Genomic DNA, 6,000 nt, shown 5'->3' on the forward strand with positions numbered 1-6,000 from the left:
CTGGCTATACCCAGAAGGCCACTAGGTAGCTTGGGTCGATGGCTGTCAGCCCGTTACATCTATTCCTGATATCTCCATGTCAGTGATCAATGCCTGGTGAGAAATGGTCCTCAGAAAAAAAAAGTCTGAGAGCAGTAGCTGGGGGGTGACTTGAAGTCACTGGTCACTTGCTGATTTACTGGCTCATTGCCGTACTATCATTTGTGTAGCCTGCCCTGGGGAACTCGGGGGGGTCTCCCTAACTGTTCTGCCCTGATTGGAAAGGATGAACGAGAGGCAGGATAGCATTTTTGGTATACCCAGTATAATTCCCAATCCTGGAAGGGGTATCTTTCATGCCAGGCTCCACGACTGGCCTTCTCTGCCCCAGATTTCCTCCCACCTGTGGGGTGGGGGACGGGACACAGAGGAAGGCAGAACTTCCCTGCAGCCCCAAGATTCGGTCAGAGTAATGAAGTATTTTAAGCACTCTCCATCCTTTTCCTGCTGCTGCCTGCTGCAGCTGCTGTGCCCCATGCTGTTTCTTTGTACCAGAGAGAGAAGGACAGAGGCATATTTTCTTTTCAGCACTTACTGCTGCTCAGTGTTCTTCACCATCTCCTGTCTGCAGGCAGAGCAGTTGCTCCTATTCCTCTCTTGTCCTTTCCCAGACAGATGCCTTCTATGGTTTAGCACCAATTTCCTAAAAATAATAATGAACTTTACTGAACAAGGAACCGCACACTTATTTCTATTCTCTGACTTACTCTGCCTGACCATTTTGGGTGAATCCAGTGTATAAGTGCCTTTCCTCAAAGGCTACAAACAGCCTGAGGCAGTGATTGATTTGTCCCACATGTATGTGTCGCACCCAGCACCCTGGGCTCTAAACTGGGGCCTGATGTACTACTATAGCTGAAAAAAACCCCTTATCTGAGAGAAGCCTTGACACAGAAGGAGAGAAATACTTCTATGATAGCACAGGGAATAGTTTTGGTGCTCACTTACCCCTTGTGCCCCAACTTTAACAAAAAACACATCTAAGTTTTTTTTTTTTATTAAGCTGGCAGCTGGCTTTGCTTAGCTCTCTGAAGTTATGGCTATGAAACATCAGATCAGTGCCAAGCCAAACTCTGTCACTGTGGTCATACCCATCGTGCCAGAGCCTTCCTCTATTCCCATGCAGATATACTCCGGGAGACACTACCAGCAAAGCACTTATGACACAAGAACAACTAAAATTGCAGTGCTGTGCTTTGTGGTGCTATAACAAATCTTTCCCCCTCCCAAAGTTCCCCTCTTAATCTGCAGCTAATAGCACCTCACAGGGAGATTGGACTCTGCGGAGGAGGGCTGTTAGCATGCCCAGCCCCCTCACACCAACATCCCGCCCTGCACAGCCACCACCCAAAGGTGCCCTGCTCCAGGGTCAGGCTGCCTGGAGCCCTGCTGCCGGGACAGGCAGCCACAGGGAATGAATCTGCCTCTCACCTATTTATTCTGGAGCCATGTGGGGCTTAATGCTCCTCTTTCCCAGTTGCAGAGTGACCCAGGTGGGGCTAATGAGCACTTGCCTTGCTTAGCTAATTAGAGGCTCTCAGAGCAGCAGACTGCAGTTCTAGGCGTGGGGCACTTGCAGAGGGAATATAGTGTGTGTGGGTTTTATTTCCAGCTTTTTTTTTTTTTTTTTGGTCAAATAAAAACCTCTGGCAGGACTAGCACAGCACAGATGGGAAAGAGCAATGAGATGAGGCTTCACAGCACTCTTCTCACCCTCCCCACCCTTCCTCTTCTAATCTGCATTATTCTGGGGTTTCAGGAGGGGGCAGGAGCAAAAGATTAGGAAGGCTGAGCCATTAGTTCCCCTTCAAAGATAGATTTTCAGTATCTGATCCAAATTAGCATAGTCCTTTGGAGTGCAGTCTAGGTCTCTCCACTTCCACAACTCACCCCTCTTTATGCCACCCATCATCTCTGCAGGGTCTAGCAGAGCGTGCCCCAGTGGCACCCACAGCCTGGCTGGTGGCAGCCCTTGCTGAAGCCCGTCTCTGCCCAGAGGCACGTGAAACTCACACTTTGCGTGGGACGCGTAGGGACCCCAAAGTGCTCTGCAGGCGGGTCAGAGAGGGCTTCACCCACCCTCCCCACCTGCGATGTAGCTTCCCCATGAGTGGGTCTGCTCAAGGATGCTGAAGGAAAGCCTTCCCTCTCAGAAATGCTGGGAGAAACTGAGGAAGCCCTGATATGGCTGCCGGGCTCAGCAGCCCTGCCTGGCCCCTCCCGTTCGCAGGCCCCAGACAGACAGACAGACAGCGTGCACCTAAAGCCAGCACTGCTGCCCACCGCTTCCACCCGTAGACTGTGGCCCAGTGTCCGGGGCCGGGGTGGGGGGGGACAGCCACTGGCAGGAGGTCCGCAGCACGGACAGTGCCCGCTTGAGCCGCAAACCTCGTGGCCGGGAAGGTTTGAGGTGCGGGAGCCCGGCATAAGGGACGGGGTTGCCCTGCACGGCTCGGCTTCGCTTGGCAGGGAGGTCACGGCCGGAGCTGCTAATGCTGCTCCTGGCCATCGTACGTGTGGCAGTGGGCTGGCCAGCACATGACAGCTCAAAGGGATCTGGATTTTATTACAACATCACCTCTATCATCACATGCCCAAAGAAGGCCCTTAGCTGCTGATGAGCCTGCCCCGCACTCACAGGCTTGATCTCAAAAAATTGTGGTCTGAGCTCTCTTTTCCTTGCCCACCCAGCCTTTACATACACATTGGAGTAAAAAACCAGCTGCTGCTGAAAGGTGCTTATTTTTCCTCTTGCTCTTGCAAGTTGCATTTCCCTTGCCTCTTTCTAGCTGTTATTTAGTTCCCTTCACGTTGTTTTCCCCTGGCTTTTCCTTTGTTTCTTTCCTAGGGAAGCAGCACATCATTATGGCTGGTCTTTCTCTAGAGCTCTCCTAGCCGAGGTCATTACTTAGCTTGCGAGATCCAACGAGGTTGCTGTTTGTATGGCTGTGAGACCTATGAAAAAGCAGCTAATCAATTCAGAAAATCATCTGGGTGGTAACCCCACTGTCAGCTTATTTTCTTCCCTTCCACTTAGACATCAAACTGGCTGAAGAGGGCTCTGGGGAATGAGGCAGGCACTGAGAGCTGCTCCTCTGCAGACACATCTGTGTCTTTCATCAGCAGGGCTCAGGGAATACCACTAACCGGAGAGGGGAAAAATCTCTTTGGAGCTGAGAGGCTTGCGGTCTCCGTCCTCTCACTCTGAAGAGACCCTACCCAGCGGGGAAGCGATCGTTTGAAAAGTGGCTAATGCACTAACATTGTTTGGCAGAAACTGTCACATTATAGTCAGAGCTGGGGGAGGATGGGGACAAAACACACAGCAAGGAGGGTGGCGTTCAGATAGCCTCACGTCAGCGAGCAGACCCCGGTTGCCAAAATAGCTTGTGATGGCTAAGTGGAGCGGCAATTGGCAATAGCACATGCAAATGGTCTTCTGGCAAATGAACTTACTAATTGTTGCACTTTGCTTTAACCCACTCTTTCTCTGGTTTGTGTCTTTGCAGACTACACCAGAACAGTGCACAGTCAGAGCCGTAAAGCCTTTATCACCGCCCATTTTAGTAATTAGAAGTGTAGATGCACAGCGCCTCGTACGCTGGGACTCGGTGGTGTCACAGCTCATTCAGAGAAGATAAGTCACATCTGAAAGGCATTCTCTGGCAGACCAGCTAGCCCTTTGAAGGGTGGGGGTGGATGTGCTTGCGTGTGTCCTACCCGTGGATTTGGCCAGCAGTCTGGAAAATGTCAAGGTTAGGAAAGGCTGAGCTTCATTTGCTTTTCACAGATCCGGGTAATGAATTTTTCATTTTAAAGTATTGTTCTAGCTTGAAAAGCGAGTCTGTAGCACTGGCATCATGGGGTTCCACATCTGTCTCTCAGTTGCTCCGGACCATGTTTGCCCAATTTACTAAACAGGGAATTTTTTTATGTTTTGCAACCCTGCAAACTGAACAGGAGGCCTGAGGCTTTAGCAGGGTTTTCCTCTTCATATGCCTTTATCAACGTGGCAGATTTTGCTCGCTAACCCTTTATATTAATCTCCTCCACTGGCGTTGCTTTTGCAAGGAGACTGGGCAAAACCAAGGTGCAGGAAGGGGAAAAGCATCAAGAACTCACTTTTGTCACTAGACGGAGTACTTTTAATTCTGAATGCAAATGGGAAACAGAACTCCACAGTAAAAACAAAGGCATTTTCCTCCCCAGCCAGGGTTGAGTCAAAGTCTTTTCTTCCCCTCCTTTGTGGTTGCAGCTTGATAAAACTCTATAAAAGAATGAGCGGCTTGAAGAGATTCACTAGGAACTCATGTCCCTGTTTCATTATGTGAAATCCAGAGATATTCAATTACATTAGAAATCATATCAGGACAATTAAAGGCAGTATCTTCTCACGCCATTCACATCTTACCTGGGGAACTTGCTTCTACCATGTGCAATGGAGCCCACGGGTCTTAGCAGGATTCAGAAAAGAGTTCAGCAGGTCTCAAACACTTTTACAGACAATATTAAAAGCTATCATTAAAGTAACAAAAGCTTCTAGTGATGTAAGCCCTGATTACCAAAGCTGAATTCAACTTTCGCCTGTGGAGTTGGGAAGTGTTTCATCAGTAGGGATGTTTTCCTGCTTCTACCTACTGGAGGTTTTTGTGTCCCTGCCCATGATGCTGACCCCTGGGAAAAACAGAGCACTAGAACTGTGGAAGAGTTACTCTGATCCAACACAAACCAGTTCCTCTATTTCTACTTAAACTGCCGAGCACTGAATGTGCCCACTGTAATCCTGACTAGTCCTGAGGCGAATGCAGGGTTAGAGAGATGGCTTGAGGGTGATGCCCGCAGGGTCCTTACTCCAGTAAGGGCTTGTGCTAGGGGCTTGTGAAAAGGTGCAAAAAATCCTTTGCCTTAAACAAATGTCTTGGGACAGTGAGTTCCACAGCTTAACTACCTGCTCGGGTGGGAAGCAAACTTTATCAGATTTATTTCTCCCAGAAGTTCATTCCACTGGCCGTGCTGCAACATTGGCATTTGCAAAGAGAAAGTTCCTAAATGTTTTCTCTCTAAAAGTGTTTTGCCTGTTTTAAGCATCCCTGAAGGATGCCTGCATCATGCCAGTAGTGTGCATGTACCAACTGCAGTCACTGAAGGGCTGCTGGCAGCCAGAGCACAATTCCCTTGTGTCACTAGCTGCTGTGAACTGTGACGGAGACCAAGGACTTACCAGCACCCAAAAAGGGACCAGCCTTGTGCCTACTTGATCGTACCAGAACAAACAGAGGTAAACCACTACATCCACATGCTTAGTAGTGTTCACACATGCAATGGCCTGTGGCAAGCCAGTGGCTGTTGAAGTACAGCGGATGAGCATCGGGGCATAAGAGCAGCACTTCGGCCACAGCAGGACCACAGGGAGAAGCACCAGGGTCGCAGCATAAGCAAACCCGACAGCAAATGCGAGTGCACGTTTAGGGGCAGTTCTCAGCAGAAGCCACAGTAACTGCTTGTCACAAGCAGATTGTGACTAACCGTGAGCATTCCCGCAGTGGACAGAAGACCAAGGCATCCTGTTTGTGCCCATGCCTTTCTCCTGGACGTTGCTGCCCACCCTGCCTGGCTGCGTGGGGAGGAGGCACACACGGGGCTGACTTGCCCACGCTGCTTCGGCCAAGCTTATTTTATTTTCCTCCCAAGGTGCCCACTCGTTTCCCGGCTGCTGCATGCCGCTTGATCGGCTCCACAGCTGCCATGGGGGCTGGAGCCCCACGGGAGGAGGGTGCAGCCGATGGGGCAAAGCGCTGACCGTCCCCAGGGTGGCCACGCATGGGATTTGGAGGGGGGGGACTGGAGGTGGGGAGCAGGTGGCGCGGTGCTGAGCTGCTCAGCTGTTGTGTGGCTGGAGCGAGACGGACGCAGCTGGGCGAGGGAAGGAAAGAGCTCAAGGTCTGGCAGTCTTTCTGCTTT

This window comes from Harpia harpyja, chromosome 6, assembly GCF_026419915.1.
Source record: "Harpia harpyja isolate bHarHar1 chromosome 6, bHarHar1 primary haplotype, whole genome shotgun sequence".
In the NCBI taxonomy this organism is placed as follows: Eukaryota; Metazoa; Chordata; class Aves; order Accipitriformes; family Accipitridae; genus Harpia; species Harpia harpyja.